The 19,934-nt window shown below is 30.7% G+C and overlaps 1 pseudogene; it reads left to right on the top strand.

Annotated features, from left to right (window-relative positions):
• Positions 1-19,934, top strand: part of LOC100785392 (kinesin-like protein KIN-14M) — a 53,427-nt pseudogene that overhangs the window by 8,314 nt on the left and 25,179 nt on the right.

The raw sequence follows: 19,934 nt of genomic DNA, 5'->3' as shown, positions 1-19,934 counted from the left end.
GAAAATAACATTATTTCACAACCAACATTAGTTTTAACCAAGATTGATTTCAAAAAAAACCATTTTATCCAAATCATTTTAAATCTTTTATAAATAAACATACAAACACGAGCACAAACAAGATGTTACTCCTACAGGACCTGATGCTTTTGGTCTTTCTGCATTATTTTTAGTAGTGGAAAGTGGAAACTATATGATCTTAAGGTATATCTGCCCTAAAGATCTCATAAGAATCCTTGTTAAGAAGGATCAAAGAACTGAAAGTGCTAATATCCTGCCAAGTTTAGTTGATTGCAGAGTTTTAAGAGTTGTTGTAATACTTTATTTTATATTGTTTTTTCTTAATTTTAGGCACATGTAATTTTTGGTTTTAGATTTAAGATAACTATCTTAATCTTTCAAAAACATTCCGATGACCCTAGTTATTGAACTTGTTTTGCTGTCTTTTTTGTTCTCTTTTATTTCTTACTTATCATGCAGCTGGTATATTACTTAGTTTCCTTGGTTCTTTTATTAGTCTTCTCAAGAGGAGGCTATAAAACAGAAGGATGTCCTGGCTACAGAAGTTTCCTCTCTTAGAGGAGAGTTGCAACAAGTAAGAGATGAGCGAGACCGGCAATTATCTCAAGTACAAACTTTAAGTTCTGAATTAGAGAAAGTTAAAGAATCTAGGAAACACTCCTCCACTGAATTGGACAGCTTGACCTTAAAAGCTAATGATCTGGAGGTTGGTTTGTATACCCTATTTATTTTAATTAAATATCACACCATTCTGTTATTGTGGAGTCATGAGAGGATGAGCTTCCTTCCTCCAGGAAAAATGTTCTTTGAAAGATAAACAGATAAAGACATTGGAAGAGCAACTAGCAACTGCAGAGAAGAAACTACAGGTAATCAAGAATTTTTTTAAAAGTTGTATACTACTAGGTATAGAACAATTTGATATATTTGTTAGATAAAGAATGTGAAATTTTACCTAATTGCTTAATTCTTTAGTTGGTCCTTGACATATACATTATGATGATTATTTATCTTATTCATAGATTTTGTTCCTTGTTAGGTGTCTAATATATCTGCATACGAGACAAGGACAGAGTACAAAGGACAACAAAAATTTGTGAATGAGTCACAAAGACGCTTAGCAGATGCAAAATATAAACTTATAGAAGAGGAGAGGCTGAGGAAAAAATTACATAATACCATTTTGGTAATTCCCTGAACCAAAACGTTGATAATAATAATAAAATAATAATTGACACCTTAATAATCTTCATATTAACAGGAGTTAAAAGGGAACATTCGTGTATTCTGTCGAGTGAGCGAGGCCTTTATTAGCTGATAAAATAATAATTGACACCTTAATAATCTTCATATTAACAGGAGTTAAAAGGGAACATTCGTGTATTCTGTCGAGTGAGCGAGGCCTTTATTAGCTGATGAAAGTTGTAGCACAGAAGGCAAGATTTTCAGTTATCCAACATCAATGGAAACTTCTGGGCCAAAAACATCAACTCATGTTGCTCTGGTTTTGTTCTTAGGCCAAAAACATTCTTTTACATTTGATAAAGTTTTTACACCAGAGGCATCACAAGAAGAAGCTTTTGTAGAAATTTCACAGCTTGTACAAAGTGCTCTTGATGGTTACAAGGTAATTTCAAAGTTCTTTTGTCATCTCTAAAGCACTATTCATTTAAAATCGTATATACATATGGATCAACCATTTAATGCACTATTACTAGTCAATTTTGGAAAAGCAGAATTCTAAAACCCTTTATTTTCTATACTCACTTTCATGTTGTATTGTATTTTTGCCCTTCTTTGCCCTATGATTCTTTGGTTCTGACATATCAGTGTTGTGAGACACATGTCTATCTGTTAGATTTGGTGTTGGATGTTGCCTTTCTAGCATGAATGTTTGTAAATCAATATATATACTATATACATTGATGTCTAATAATATGGTGATGTTTTTTCTTTTACAGGTTTGCTTCTTTGCCTATGGTCAGACAGGGTCAGGAAAAACTTATACAATGATGGGAAGGCCTGGACATTTAGAGGAGAAGGGCTTCATACCTCGTTCATTAGAGCAAATATTTCAAACAAAGCAGTCTCAACAACCTCAAGTCTGGAAATATGAAATGTAGGTAACAGAGTATTTTTCTTCTTAATTTTTCACCATTGCAATGTGTATAAAATTTTAAATATGACACAGAATTGCTGATAAGGTTTTCCTTGCAAAATTTATATGTGTCAATGTTGGAAATATACAATGAAACGATCCGTGATCTGATATCTACAACAACACGCATGGAAAATGGTACTCCTAGAAAACAATATACAATCAAACATGACGCAAATGGAAATGCACAAGTTTCTGATCTCACAGTAGTGGATGTTCATAGTGCTAAAGAGGTTGCATTTCTTTTAAATCAACCTGCAAATAGCAGGTAACTAATTTCTAGTGTTTATTCTATTGTCTTGTAAGGTGTAACAAACTAATTTCTAGTGTTTATTCTATTGTCTTGTAAGGTGTAACAAACTAATTTCTAGTGTTTATTCTATTGTCTTGTAAGGTGTAGCAAACTATTGCATCTTTTAGCTATATATGAAGGTGATGCTATGTTGTCCTAATTAAGGAGATAATAAATTTTACACTCTTCACAATTTTTCAAGTTGGACACAGAGGCAAATCGCATGCACTGATATAAGATGTTGTTGCCCATTCTCTATGGCTTTCTTTCCCTATTCCAAATTTCCAATAGTTTTTTTGGTCTAGATTAAAGTTATCATTCACTAATACAATCTTATTGGAATCTAATAAAATGAGTACAAAACCAAATTTCCAATAGCTAACAAGCCACAGTTAACAATGACAGAATCAACATCCAGAATTCTGGATCTATGTTGACACATCTATCATAAAAATACAATATCTATTTAAAATTAGAAATATATGAATATTGGTTTTATTATTAGGAGTTGCATACCATAATTTTAATATTATGCAGGCGTTGAAGAACAAAATAACATTATTTCTATGAGTTGACAATTTGAACTAAACACAAGTATGAAATATGACAATACGAAAAAGTCTGAAGAGAGCCCATATAATAACAGCCTGGAACCAATAGAAACAGATGCAAAATTGTATTTCAGATTCAGAAGATATGCACCTTTTTGTACTTAGTTTCTATGAGTGACCTTTTCGTACTTAGTTCCAAATAGCAGCCTGCAGTTGATAGATGTGTACTATAGTAACTTGTTTCACACAATTTTTTTTTTCAAAGGATGGTTATAACAATACATTTTTCCCGAGCGGAGTTTCCCCACGATAAGTGTGAACAACACTAGTACAGTAACATGAACAATGAGTGGAAAGGGATTGCAGCATGTTCGGAAATCACTTTCTCAATATCAGCGTCTTAGAGCATGTTTGGAAATCAAATGGGATACCAATTGGGAAAGAGGGTTTTTAGTTTATGTAAAGGTACAACCACAAACAATTCAAATACTAACAATTAAACCCAAAAGGGCACAATTTTCACTTATTTTGCTTCAAATCCTTTTTGCATATTGAACGATGACATTGTCAGGACAAGTGAACAAGTCGATAATCACATATTCAAGCATTACCAAAGAACAACTCAAAAACCCTTAATACTATATCATATTGAACCATTACCAAAACAGAACTCAAAAACTTCGACATCCTTACCTTCAGGAACACTCGAAAGGTGGCAACGCCACTAAAAAAGGCACGACTTTGGCTACGTGGCGGTGGTGGGAGCAGCAGGTCCACTTCGGCTTCAAGTAGCGGTGGTGGGAGCAGCGGGAAACAAAACGTCAGGGTGGTAGCGGGACGGAGTTCACGGCGGGATGAAGTAGTTCAGGCAATAGTGGGGGTGCTAGGTTTTTGGAGGGTACGAGAGAGGGTGTTTACCGCGAGACTATATAAACTACAAAATTTACGACGGTGTTTAATGACACCGACTTTGTATGTGACTATTTCTAGGACGGTGTACCTACAAGCACCGTCTTTGATGACTTCCATCAAAACTACAACGACAGGGTTATAGACAAATGTCGTTGTACAACAAATGCGCCACATAAAAAACTTATATAATTACGTAAATGCCACCGTGTTGACAACTACGACGGGTTCTTCAACACCGAAGTAGAATGTGCGTCGTCAAATCATATTTTTCTAGTAGTGTTGGTTTCTTTATTTTTTCATTGACACTTTTCCCTTCTTTTAAATGGGTGCCATTTTGAAGTGGCAAACTTTGCTTTATCTACTTGTGTGTAGGAGTTATTTTAATAACATAGATGCATGTCTTAGCCCCATTTGCAGAACTATTTGGATAGGGATTCAAACATTAAGAAGAAAGAAATAATCTTTAAAGGATCTTCAAAATTAATAACGGAGAACTCTCTACTCTGCCCTTGTACAGTTTAGTTGGTGCTATATTTTTGTTTTCATGATTTTTTTTCTCTGTAGTTCTAGACTTCTAGTGATATCTTTTGCCATTATTTTTATTTTATAATTCTTTTTCTTTATGTTTTTCCTTTTTGTCAAATGCATGACCATCAGTATCTACCCATTGGATATGTTATTTGTAGTGGTGTAGCTCTTCTCTTTCATCAGTATCTACCCAATGAACATTGGCTCAACTTCTTTATGAATCTACAATGCTACCTGGAATTCAGCCTGACTGCCCTGCTAGACTATCACAATGATAAATCAAAAGTTCAATCACAAATAGGTTTTGAGAGCAGCATGTGCATGCACACTTGTGCATGATAAAAAGTAATTTGATAAAGTAAACAACAACAAAATGATATACAGTTAAATGTCTCCAAAAGTAATTTGATAAAGTAAACAACAACAAAATGATATACAGTTAAATGTCTCCTTTTTTCATGGGGCAATAGAAAGTTAACCTATATTGCCAGCAGTCTAATCAAATGAAACCAATTAGCACTCATTTTTTATGCACTTCATACAACAAGAAGGTACTTGTCAGATCAAACCACAATCATATGCCATGTACTCATGCTTTTCCAAGATTAACATTTTGATTTATAAATGATCAATGCTTACATAATATCAGAACTTTCCAAAGCTCAATTTCAAAGCCATCCATAACTTTCTCTATTTCTCTTACATACACACTCTCTCTCTAAAAATTCTTTAGTGCAATTATCTGTTCTTAAATTCATTAGAAGAGATTTTCTATTGACATCATCGAATAGGCACACATCAAATTGACATTTCATCAAGCAATAATGGACAACAAAGGTGATTTCAGATTCAAGCATTAAATCCTAATTCCTACACGTTCATGTGATTTATACACAAGAATGAGAGTCAAATAAAAAAGAGGAACAAAAAACTGATATAACAAATCAGAAATAATGAGCGTCATAATTATGCTTCGCAAACCATGACCATCTTATGTGCGTGCTTTATTACACAATCATGATTACCTAAACGGAAAAGGAAAAAATGATCAAATCACAATGAAATAAAAAATAACTGAGATCGTGACAAAGAAAACCCAAATTTTAAACTCGAAATCCAAAATCACAAAAACGCGAGCCATGCAAACGAAATCCAGCAAGCAAAACAACAAACTGTCAAGTAATTATCCAAAAACGGATGATTTTTTTTTTAAAACTACAATATCAAGAGACAAACATTAAATGAGATATGGGACCCAATAATTTTTTTATTTCAACTAACAAAACTTACAAAAGTTTGTGTTTTACATGAGTAGAATTTTTTACCTATTTAATACAAAAAAATCACCCAAATAATACAAATATAAATTTTTTTAAACAAATGATATATAAAATAATGTACAGGTTAAAAAATCTAAACAATGTTTTTTGTTTTTTTTTAATACTTTTTTCTACATCTTTAGAAATCTGGGAATCGATTATTTGTATAAGTTTGTTTCTATTTGAAAATATGTCTCTTCGTCAAATATTTAAAAGGTGGATGTACACTCCAACACAATGCAAGCTTATGAATGATATGAGTCGAACTCATTTGCTATATTCAATTTCTAATTATAATTATTATCCATACTTTATTTATTTATTTATTTTAAAAAACATTTAATGTGAATTTAATTAATTAAAACACATCACTTAATAAATCATTAAAATTTTTACATTAATTATATTTTTGTATTAAATTAAATAATATAATAATGAAGGAAAAATCCCTCGAGAAAAACATAATTTATAGAAATGAACCACTCCTCTCACATTAAAGTTCTACCAACACATGTATGGGGCGTGTACATATATTGTTTTTATCAGGCATATGAGAATGGTTCTATAGTACCCTTTTGAGATCCTATCCATTGTTATCCATATTGATTATCCATTTTTGTGTTCAAGAGCTACTCATATTTTTTATACTAGTAATAGGTATAATTTTTATTTTTAATAAAATACTCATACAATGTTAAATGGTTTTTTAGAATACTTTTTAATGTTATTAATATAATATTTATAAATAGGTACATTTGTCTTGTTTGTTATTTTATTAAAAAAATAATAAATAAGCTATTTAGAAAAAGTAAAAGTCAAACACATATTTAAGAAAGTTAGATTTGAAGAAATGTATTAGTATAATAAAATCTATGGTATGAGCCAATTTTTTTATTTAATTAAAAATGTAAATATGTATTTTTTAAAAACATTTTGAAAAACAAAAGTCAAATGTATAAATAAGAATGTTAGATTTGAAAAAATTATTATTAGTATAAAAAAATGTATGGTATGACACAATTTTTTTATTTACTTAAATTTAAAGAAATTTAACTTTAAATCATTTTAAAAAAGAAAAATTCAAACATATATAAAATAAATTACATTTAAAAATTAGGATTATAACATTTAATTATGTTAATATAATATATTTAATAACATTGGAGCTAATTTAATCCATCTTTTTCTTCTTTTTCTACATTATAATTGATAAATTTTTTTAATTCCTATAGGTACGTAGTGAATTTATTGTGATAGATTTTAAAAATTAATCAAATGTTATGGTGGTAACACTACAAGAAAAGGGGCTTATACCGACAATCATAACAAATTGGCTTAAAAATCTTAATTGAACATATATTTTAGAAGTTTTAAGCTGTTTTTAAACTTTTAAATATTTTTCTCTTGCTCTTGTGACCATTGGTCATCGCAAGTAGGAAACAATAAATCGAGACCAATGGTAATGCCACCATGAGCACCGCCATGGACAAGGAATGAAATAGGTTGATATCCTCTATGTAAATTGGTGACAGAAGCATTAACAAGGTACAAAAAACTTCCATCAACTTTCTCCTCTAAACCCTACCCAGATTTTTTTATTTCTCTTCACTTGCTAAAGAATGCAAACACAAGGTACTGTGTTGATTTGATAAAAAAAATATATTGAATTGGGAACTAATCTTTTGCTATCAACTTAATTACTAAAAACATTTAAATTGCTTAAACTAAGAGCAACATGACATATTTTTTTTTTGTTTTGAGCTTTTATTGTTGATAGCTAACAATATTTATTTATGGTTGCAATGTATTTTCATGCTAGATCATTAAATATGTTTCACAATGCAGAATAATTTATTCTTCTTAAGAATTGTGATTTTTAAATCACACTTGGATCTAGATTGGTCTCGATTTAGGCACAAATTACGATATTTTCCGGATCAACAAAAATGTTGTTGTTTGGACATTTTTTCTCTGTACATAATATTAATTTATGTATATCTAATTTTTAATATTTCTATTCTTTATTGTTATTGCATTTTTCTAATTATCATGTGATGTCTTGGATTTCATTTGTTAGGTTTTTTTATCATTCTAATCAAATTGATAATGATGTTGATTCAACTATGTAATTTTTTTTTTACCTTTCTCTTAAACAATAGTCAAGATGTACATGTGATTGATAACACCAATTGAATATATACCCTATATTGTATATAAGATTATATTTATTAGACAATATTTGTCTTCATGAAATACTTGGTGTTAAATATAAAGTATCCAAAACTACAAATAAAAATAAAAATCCTAACAAAATCATTGATGTTTTTCTCTCAATCCCTCTTCATCTCCAAAACCACCTTCTCTTTCAACCCTTCTTCATCATTGAAATTTCTTAAATTAAGAGAAAGTTAACGGATTCTTTTGTTTTTAGCTTTTATTGTTGATAGCTAACATTTTTTTATCGATGATACCATTGTATTTTTGGGCTAGATCATTGACAATATTTCACCATGCAAAATAATTTCATCTTTTACAGCATTGTGATTTTTCAATCACATTTGGATTTAGATAGGTTCTGATTTAGACACAAATTATGATATTTTCTTGATCAACTAAAAGGTTGTTGTTTGTACATCTTTTTGTCTGTATATGATATTAATTTATGTATATCTAATTTTTAATATTTCTATTCTTTATTGTTATTGTGTGTTTTTAATTATCATGTGATGTCTTTGATTTCATTTTTTAGGTTTTTTTTTATCATTCTAATCACATGGGTAATGATGTTGATTCAACTATGTAATTTTTTTCTGACCTTTCTCTTAAACAATAGTTAAGATGTACTTGTGATTGATACACACCAATTGAATATATACCCTATATTGTATGTAAGATTGTATTTATTAGACAATATTTGTCTTCATGTTAATTTAACTATGTGATTTTTCTCCTGACATTGTGAAACGATAGTCAAGGGAACCTATGATTGATACGGTTGAATTCAATATATATCCTTTATATATTGTGTATAAGATTGTTTGCATTAGACACTATTTGTCTTCATGAAATACTTGAGTGGTAGATGTACACCCCATCACAATTGTAGCTTATGAATGAGATCCGTTCAGATTGATAGCTATATTCAATTTATAACTAATTATTTTACATACTCTTTTATTTACTTATTTAATGTGAAATTTGTTAGAATTTAATTATATGAATTGAATAATATAAAATATATCATTTACTAAATCATTAAATTGTATAAATTAATTGTATTTTTGTATTAAATTAAATAATACATTAATGAAGGAAAAGTCCCTAGAGCAAAATGTATCTTTTTGAAATCAACCACTCCTCTCATATTACAAATGCGGGTATGAGGGCGGTTACGTGTATTGCTTATAATGCGAGTATGAGGATGTTTACTATTATACTTTTCCTACCCTACCTATTGTCATCCCTATTGATGACCCATTTACGTGTTGTTGCTCATGATGATGATTTCTTTATACTAGTAATGAACATAATTTAGATTTGTAATAAAATACTCATATAGTGTTAAATGATTTTTTTAGAATAGTTTATAATGTCATTAATATAATACTTGTCTTGGTTATTATTTTATCAAAATTTTAGAAACATTAGTAAATATGTTATTCTGAAAAAGTAAAAGTCAAACAAATATTTAAGAAATTAGATTTGATGAAAGGTATTACTATAATAAAATCTATGGTATAAAGCCAATTTGTTGTTTGATTACAATTTTAAATAAATTATTTTATAAAACATTATGAAGAATAAATTTCAAATATACTCATATATATATATATATATGAAAAAATTTATTTGAAAAAGTATTAGTATGATAAAATGTATGGTGTGACACAATTTTGTTATACAATTAAGTTTTTAAGAAAATTAGTTTTAAAATATCAACCATATATAAAAGAAACTTACATTTAGAAATTAAGAGTATAATATTTAATACTGGTAATAAAATATATTGAATACTATCATAGCTAATTTAATCTCTCTTTCCCTTTTTTGTACATCATACTTGATAATTTCATTTAGTGCTTATATGATTGTTGTGAGTCTATTGAGAGAGATTTTAAAAAATAATCAAATGTTTTGGTGGTAATACAACAAAAGGGGGCTTGAACCTTTTAAATGATTTTCTTTTTCTTTTTTGACACATGTCCGAACATTAATGTGAAATTAATTAAAATCAATTATATGAATTTATTAACTAAAATATATCATTAAATTTTATACATTAATTGTGTTTTGTATTAAATTAAATAATACATTAATGGTGGAAAAGTCCTTAGAGCAAAATGTATCTAATTGAAATAAACCATTATAGTCATATATATTTATGTTGAAGATTACAAGTGTCTATCCGTGGAGAATCACGTTTTCTAACTTTTTGCTAAAGGTTCTATCTCAACACTTAAGCAAGGTAGGACAATCAAGAGGTGAATCTAGATAGAATTTTGAAATTATGTTTTCCTTGATTCAAATTCTCATATTTTTATTTTTTGCTTGTTGACCATATCTTTATCTGCCTAAGTAATCTATTTTTGATTTTGTAATTCCTGGTTGGATTTGATACAGGGTTTTCAAGAGCATCAATCTGAAAATGAGTGAGAATGAGAATACCCAAAACTTGGACATTGGAGGTGAGTTAGTCCGTAGCCTCTAATATATAATTATGATGTTTAACTAGCATATTTTAAATATGGTTCTTGGATATAATATGTTGATTTACTTAATTATTTTATGTCATCTTTCCTCTCTTGATATGATTCTTATGCATAATGGAAATCATGAATATGTATATGTTCAAGAAAAAGTGTTCCATATATTTTTTGGCAAGAGGATGTGAAGGAAGAGTAGAAAAATTAAATTTACAATACAAAGAATAGCATAAATTTCGAAATTACTTGATTAAAGATGTTGGAATGTCCAAGGAGCACTCAACAAAGTGAAAAAAATATTCAACCATTCATTTTAAAATGAGTAAATCTACTTGTTACAATAATGCTATGCACAATGGGATACTAGTTAGGCTAAAGGGAAAAACAAAGGTAAGAAATGTTTTGCTTACTCATTTCTTTATGAAAACATGAAACATGGTAGCATGAAAAGTTCATGTAAAAATGTTTTGACAGTAGAATTCAAATAAAAAAATATTTGTTGATTTGAATTCTACTGTCATTTGAGCAAGTGATGCAATTCACAAGAGAATCATTAATCTAGGTGAATGCTCAAACACTAACATGGATATTGATTCGTATAGTGAAAACAATTTCCTATTGAACACAGTATCGAGTTGCCAGAAGATTAGTTGTCTGACAAATCACATGGTCCTACAATCTTTGGTAGGTAATTAATTGATTTTGATGGACAAACAATGGACAAACAATGGCCTCTAATGATACCTCTGAAAGGTATTGTGGATTCCATAGAAATCTAGTTGAATTCACTATAATAGAACTATGGAATCCCTACATGTTATCCAGATCTTAATCCAAACATTCTCACATATTTCACAGAGCTATTCATGATACTATTTTTCTTTGTTGTTGTCAAATGTCACCTTTTCTTTCAAGGTACCTTTTTTGTGCGACTCCTATTACGATTCATATTTTCTCTCTCTTCATCTTACATGTCTTATGACTAAAGATGGATAAACCTCCTACAAAGTATACAACCATAATTTTCCATATATTTTTTGTAATGTCTTTCCATTTCTATGAAATGTTACAAAGAATTTTGGTCATTCTTGCTTTGCACCAAGTATGCTCTCTTTTAGAAGAAGTTGGGTTGGAGATTAGATTTGGTCTTGGTTATCATCTATAACTTAACTGGTCATGGTTTTAATCTTGCTTCTCCTATAGATCTTATCCTGGATGTTGGCAAATTAGTTGTTCGCCCGCAAGCTAAAGATGTTGTTCTTTCTGGCTTTTTCTTTGTGGTTTGGGCGATCTTTAATTGCCACAATCAAGCCTGCTTTCATAATCTTTTTGTCTCATAGCAGCAAGCAATGATCCTTATGTTTGCTCATATTTTGCTTGTGGGCCAGTTATCTTACTTCAAGCTGTATAACATCAATATTCATGAACCCAAGGCTGGTAAAACCATTTCATGGTTCCCTTCGCTATGGTAGGTTATTTCATGATTACTCTGGTGCTTTCTTAGGAGGATATGTTTTATATGTGGGTATCTTTCTTTCTTTTCAGCTGAACTAGAGGGAGCTTTTTGGCTATTTCTATAGCTCATTCCAAAGGTTGGGGCAAGCTTTGGCTGGAGGTGAATTCTCTTTTAGTCCTCAAGGCTTTTAATGTTATCACTGTGGCTCCTTAGGATTTAAGAAATGTCTGGATGAATACTTTATTCTATTGTGGCCCAAATGAAGTTTTGTGTCTCCCATATTTTCCGAGATAGTAATGTATGTGCTGATCATTTGGCTAACTATGGTGTAGAATTACTCTATTATGTGGGAAGATAAACTTTGAATTTGAATTAGGTGTACAAGGGGAGATACTTGGTGTTGCAAGGACAGAAAAATAAAGGTAACCTTTGCTATTTGGATGGACAAGCGTTGAAGAGAAACCATGATTGCAAAGTGAAGAAGAAAATGAAGTGTTTTAATATTGTAGAAGTGTTGGGAGATACTTCCGTTGAAGGAGGACTTTGTTCACTTTTAAATTGATTGAAGGATATTTCTCTTTTGGCTTGAGGCGGAGAATTGTAGTGTTTCAAGCCAAAAAGATAAGGTGTATTTAATGCATAGTGGGAATTGAATTTTTATCACTAAGGTTTATGTGGTTTAAATGCAAAGTGAAAGATTGCATTTTACTAGATGAAGCGTATTTGAATGGATGAATTGGAAGTTGTTTTTGTTTCAACTTCCAAGAGAACTTATTTATTATAGTCAGTGTCAATCTTCACTATAAATAGAGAAGAGAATTAATGGAGAAGGTACGCATGAAGAGAGTGTGTGTGAAAAGAGAGATTGCGAAACAAAGTCACTTTGTTGAGAGAAAAGTGTCTTTGTGTGAGAGTGTTATCATTTCTCGTAACCGTTGAGTGTGGTACTTAGGTTTGTAAAGTGATACACTATTTGGGGTGAATTACAATCTTCTAATCAATTTTGTGATAGGAAAATATTGTTGGGACAGTTCGGTGGACGTAGGTAAGAGGTGTCGAGCCATGTTAAATTATTGTGTTTGTTATTATTTTTCTTACGATGTAATCTTTGTTGTGTTCTCACGATCCTTTGTAGGTGTGAGTAATTTTGTTTGAGCGTTGATTATAGAACAAATGTATACCTTCCTTTATACATGTTATTTCACAAATTGTTAATTCAGATAACATCCACATTCCATTTATAATGGTCTTGCTAAATATTGCTCTTTATTCTTGATAAATTATGATGCTTACAAATTCAATGAATATGGGACCATAATTGATTACTATCTTATAAAGTTTTTATAATATTGAATTTATTACACTTTTAGAATGAGTTAATTTGCTCAGTGAAAATGATTTGGATGTGTTGAATTTGAAGATTTGGAGAAAGATGAGGTTTCAAAAAACAAGGCAAAACAAACAGACATAAACGAGGTTCAAGAAGCATTAAAAACAAGGTATAAATTTTTTTAATAATCCTCCTATTTATTTACTAGAGTACTACTAATAAATTTAGTCATTTTTATACTTTTTAGTGTATATTTAATTTCTGATCAACTATATATCTTTAACTTTTGCATTAATAGTTCTAAGAAGACTACTTCGGTAAAAAAGAAAGAGACAGTAGCGGGAGAGAGTTCAACATCTACAACAAAGAAAAGAAAAACTTTACTAATTAGAGCTTCTAATGACATTGATGTATGATAAGCTACTTTTTTATTCTTAATTAGTGTATATTTACTTTTTTATAACCTGAACTTATAGTTTACTTCTGAGTTTGAGATACCATGTAATAATTTGTTAATATATCTTGTTTGTAACTACTGGTCTTTTTTGCTTGTATCCAGGTCATTATAGAGCTGCGTAAGAAACGTCGTATGACAAATAAAAGCTCTGGAACTAATTAATATTGACCAATGACGAGACAATCTTAAACTATATATTGGGATGCCTCTAATTGTTGTTTAATTATTATGCCATTTTGATTTTGTTGTTGCCTCAAATTTCTTGTTAAACTTTTCCATATTTTTCAGTTCCTCAATTTACAACTAGAATGAGAATCAAACATGTCATAAATGCTTGAACTTTAGATGATAATTTGCAACTACACATTTAGTTGGAATTGGTAAGAATTTTTTATTTCAATATTCAATATTCAATTTTTCTATTTCTTTTATCACTAATTGTGAAAGTTTGTTTATAAAATGTGAGATCAACACTTCTAATCATTCTCGCATCATTTTACCAACAATTACATAATGGAGAAAAATTTTCTCTGTTAAGTTTATAATTATTGGTATTAATATGGTATTAATAGTATCATTCACCATATTGACTTCATCTGTTATTGTCAATTCTCTCTCAATCTGCTTATTCTCTTCAAAGGAAGACTAGAAATTCATTTTTTCTATATCCTTTCTGTAACCATGGCTTGGTTCTTGCTTCTTAGTCATTGATTAGTGTGAACTACAAGTCTTAACCTGGGATTACATAAATTGGAGTTTTTCCATCCTTCATACATTGTGCTTATTATATAGATCCTTATCTATTCCGAGAACAATGAGGAGCAAGCCAACCATTTTCGTTCAAGTCTTCCATTTTCAATGAAGATGCTCATACGAAATTCTAAGATGGTGTTACACCTTTGAGTTGCTTGCTTGGAAGGACTGTGCATTTACACCTTTAAGCCACTTGCTCGAATTAAAGATGGTCTTACAAAACTTATATCAAACATTGGGAGACTCAATTTTGTAGCTTTACCCACTCATTAATACAACTAGCTTATTGCTAGCAAAATCGAGTCATATTCATAGTTCTGATGCTTTCAATGTTAAATTCCTTATTGTGGTAATGCTTCTTCTGATGATGAGATGGCTTTAGATCTGAGGATGAATCTTCTCTGTAGAAGCAAGCTTCATGATGATGAACCAAGCAATGTTGATGATGCCAAAAGCCCAAGTGATTGATTCAAGACTTCAAGATCAAGCATCAAGAATTCAATTCAAGGTTCAAGATTCAAGAGAAGAAATCAAGAAGAAACAAGTCAAGACTTCATATAGGATAAGTATTAAAATATTTTTTCAAAAACCAAATAGCACAATTTTATTTTATAAAAGAATTTTCTCAAATTTTCTAAAGTTACCTGAGTGATTACTCTCTGGTAATCGATTACAAGTTGGCAGTAATCGATTATCAGTGACCAGATTGGTTTTCAAAATGTTTTCAAATGATTTGTAACGTTCCAAAATTATTTTCAAATAGTGTAATCGATTACACTATATTAGTAATCGATTACAAGTGAATCTGAACGTTGGAATTCAAATCCAATTGTGAAGAGTCACAACTTTTCGTAAAATACATTGTGTAATCGATTACACCATTGTGGTAATCGATTACCAATGAATAGTTTTGAAGAAAAAGTTAAGAGTTATAACTCTTAACATAATTTTCTCAAAAGTCATAACTCTTCCAATGGTTTTTTTTTACCAGACATGAAGAGTCTATAAAAGTAAGACCTTGGCACGCATTTTACAAGCATCCAAAAAACACATATCTCTTTCAAATCTTTTCTGACCATTGCCCATTGTTTTTTCTTTGCAAAAACTCTTGCCAAAAATGCTTTCTAAACTTTGGTTTCAAAACTTTGTTTTTCCTGCAAGTGGAAATTCTGCAGAAAACAAAAGTGTGCTATCTTTTCTTCCTTCTCCCTCTTGCCAAAAGAATTCAAAGGACTAACCGCCTGAGAATTCTTTTGATTCTTCCTTCTCCCTTTTGCTAAAAGAATTCAAAGGACTAACCGCCTGTGATATCTTTTGTTTCCCCTTACAAAGATTCAAGGGACTAACCGCCTAAGAATTCTTTGTCTTAACACATTGGAGTGTACATCCATTGTGGTACAAGTAGAGCGTACATCTACTTGGGTTGTAATACTGAGAACAAGAGACGGTACATCTCTTATGGATTAGTTCAAGTGGAGCGTACATCGACTTGGTGTTTCAAAGAAAACAAGGGAGGGTACATCCTTTGTGGCTTTTTGCTTGTAAAGGATTTTACAAGGTTAAAGGAAATCTCAAGAACTGGTGGTTGCTTGGAGACTGGATGTAGGCATGGGTTGTTGCTGAACCAGTATAAAAACTTGTGTTTGTTTCCTTCTTCCCTACACTCATTAATTTCCGCTGTGCACTTTTTATTTACGCTTTACTTTTATCTAAGTTATTGTTTCGATTCCTTACTTTCTCATAACTTAGTAGTAAAACCAAATTGAATCTAGTAACATTAAGAATGATAAGTTTTTTAATTAGTCAGGACCCGTTCATAATTAATTCAACCCCCCTTCTTAATTATTTCGAGGCCACTCGATCCAACATTCTCCACCCCGAAGAGGATCCTGCAGTGCAAGATTGACCAAACTTGACCAAAAAAAGTCATCTGTGTCCATTTTTTTTCAAAGGAGTACACTTTTTCGAATGGAAACGACCTTCTAGGGAGACTACATTCCCTACTAGCAATGTGTTGATCAATATTTTAGCCAAATTCTATTGTTAAAGGATAAAATTGGCAATTTTATCTTTATTGTTTTTTAGCCAAATTCTATCATTTAAGAGACCATTAAATACCCTTTGCACATTGTTCCATTAAAGCCCTCTACTTATTATATTTTTTTTATCTGAAAAACAAGACCATACCTTCTCCTACTCTTGTGACTATTGCCATAATAATTCAAAAACAATAAATCGGGACTGACGACAATGCCACCTTGAGCACCGTCATGTACAAGGTATGAAATAGGTTGATATCTTCTACCTGAATTGGTGACAGGGGTATTAGCAAGGTACAAAATATTTTCACTTGTAAAGGAACACAAACACGAGTTACTGTGTTGATTTGATTAAAAGAAAATACTGAAATGGGAACTAATCTTTTGCTATCAACTTACCATAAGCATTTAAACTGCTTAATTAAATTAAGAGCAAGCTAATGATTTTTTTTGTTTCAAGTTTTCATTGTTGACAACTAACATTGTTAATTGATGACCGTGATGCATGTTTGTGCCAGATCATTGACAATGTTTCATAATGCAGAATAATTTATTCTTTTGCAGCATTGTGATTTTTCAATCACAATTGGATTTGATAGGTTCCGATTAAGGCAAAAATTATGATATTTGCTTGATCAACTAAAATGTTCTTTGTACATATTTTTCTGTGTATATAATATTAATTTATGTATATCTAATTTTTAATATTTCTATTCATTATTGTTATTGTATTTTTCTAATTATCATGTGATGTCTTGGGTTTTATTTGTTAGGTTTTTTATCATTCTAATCACATTGGTGATGATGTTAATTTAACTGTGATTCTATTTTTCTGATGATATTAAAGATGTACTTGTGATTGATACAATCCAATTCAATATATACCCTATATTGTGTATAATATTGTTTGTATGAGACAGGATTTTTTTTCATGAAATACATGAGTGGTGGATGTACACCCACCACAATTGAAGATTATGAATGAGATCCATTTATATCAATAGCTATATTCAATCTCTAATTATAATTATTTTACATACTTTTTTATTTACTTATTTTATATAAAAAAGCGATTAATGTGAAATTAATAAGAATTTAATTATATGAATTTAATAATATAAAATATATCATTTAATAAATCATTAAAAGAAAACTACATTTGAAAAACTGATTACAATAATTAATACTATTAATATAATATATTTAATACCATTAGAGATAATTTAATCCTTTTTTTTCCTTTTTTCTACATCATACTTGATAACTCCTTTTAGTGCTTATATGTACGTAGCGAATCTATTGTGTGAGATTTTCAAAATTAATCAAATGTTTTTGTAGTGACACTACAAAAAGTGGTCCTTTACTTGCAATCACAACCATCTGCCTTAAAAATCTTAATATGAAATATATATTTCAGTAGTTCTATACTATTTGAACATTTTAAGTGTTTTTCTTTTTCTTTTTTGACACTTGTCCCAACATGTCACTTATGATTCTTATTGTGGTGGCATGTTTTCTGTTTATCGTGTCACCTTCATAAATATTAAATATAAAGTATTTGAAACTACAAATAAAAATAAAACCCAAAATAAATCCTTGAAAACCGATGTTTATGTATGATAAGTTAACATCGTTTTCTTCTAGAAAACCGATGTTAACGTTAACATCATTTTGTTAACATCGATTTTTTTTATTGAAAACCGATGTTGAACTTACATTTTAAAATATATGAGATGCAAGCCCCATTTGCTCGCGCTCTCTTCTTCTCCATCTAAGCTCTCTTCTTCTCTGTCTAAGCTTCTTCTTCTCCACCTAGGTACGTTTCGTGACTCTTTCTTCTCTGTAACATGTTCTATTGAATACCTAGGTATGTTTGGGGAACTTGTGCTCACTGCAAGGACCTTTGTTTGTTTCTGCTACAAGGATTTGGTTTGTGGAACTGGTGCTCACTTTGCAGTTTGTTTGGGGTGTTCACTCATGCTCACAGGGTCTCATTTTGATTGAGGTAAGTCGTGCTCACTTTGCAGTCCTTTGAATGCTTAATGTCTATTGTAATGTGTATAGCACCATGGCTGCCACTTCTCACTTTGAGTGCGCTATTCCAATACTTGTGACCACTGCAGTTTTGGCAGAGTTTCCAAAAGTAGAATAATGGGTAGCGTAGTGTAGTGTAGTGTTGTTCATTTTGATTGAGGTAGCATAGTGTTGTTCATTGGGGCAGGGCATGATGGGTAGCATAGTGTTATCACAAAACCCCTAAATACTTTGCTAGATCAGAAGTGAGCACAAAACCTGATAAATGACTAAGATGTCTTGCTACATGATGGTTAACGTTATGCATTGTATCTTCTTGAGCCAAAACAATGTTGTGAGTGCATGATTTGTCTCCCAGTGACAAAACTACACTTGTAGGGATCAACCAAGCTTCCTATGTGCATAATACTTTCGTATTGAGCATTTCTTTTTTATCCATTCCAATATTGCACCAGCAAATTAAAAAGGCTATGTGGATTGGTTGACTAATTAATTATAAGCAACGACTTGTATTTTGAACTTAATTATATATATGTTTTGGTAACATGCTGTCTTGTTTCATACTAGTATGTTTTTTTTTTCTTAATTTTTCGCGTTTAAAACATAAATACTTTGATGATAAGAGAACAAAAGTTCACTGCTTAATTGACCTCATGTAAATTTGATTTAACAAATCCATATGATCAGTCCCTCCAACTCATTTGTCCATTAGTACTCAGTCGATCATTTGAGACTAAATATGGTGATTGTTGAAGAGTGAATTACTTCTGAATAAATGATTTTCCAAAGTTCCTTTCTGCATAACTCATAAAGTAGAAGCCTGTTTTTACCATCGGTGCAGTAACCAATAAGTTTGACTATATTTTCATGGTGAGGCTAACCAATCTGTTGGATAAACAAGGAGTTTTGGGACTAGGAAAACCTACAGATAGGTCGGATCATGAGGTCGATGATCCCTTATATCTGATGACATTAACCATCCCACAACTTTTTCTGAAGCCATTGCAGGTTATGTGGGATGCTACTGTGTTTGGGGTGTTTAATAAACACTTCCCCTTGGACATAAAGAATGAAGATCTGTCTAAAATAGCACACGGTGGTCAATGTCTCAGCATATCTATTATACAGTTGTAGATTCTGTAAGTCAATTTAGATTATTGTTAATTACCTAAATTGTTGTTTTAAATTCATACATAATTTACTTTGTGTGAACAACAATAGGCATATGACTGAGACAAGTATGCGAGCAGGGAATGCCGATGTGTATGGATTCCTCAAGCCATAGTCCATTCAGAGATCTAGGCAATCGTAATTTGAATCAAAAAGATACATGAAGAACTGGATGTCTACCTAGGAGCCTACCTGAATGGGTAAGTTAAAC

This window comes from Glycine max, chromosome 10 (genome assembly GCF_000004515.6).
Source record: "Glycine max cultivar Williams 82 chromosome 10, Glycine_max_v4.0, whole genome shotgun sequence".
NCBI lineage: Eukaryota > Viridiplantae > Streptophyta > Magnoliopsida > Fabales > Fabaceae > Glycine > Glycine max.
This window is presented reverse-complemented; position numbering and strand designations above follow the sequence as displayed.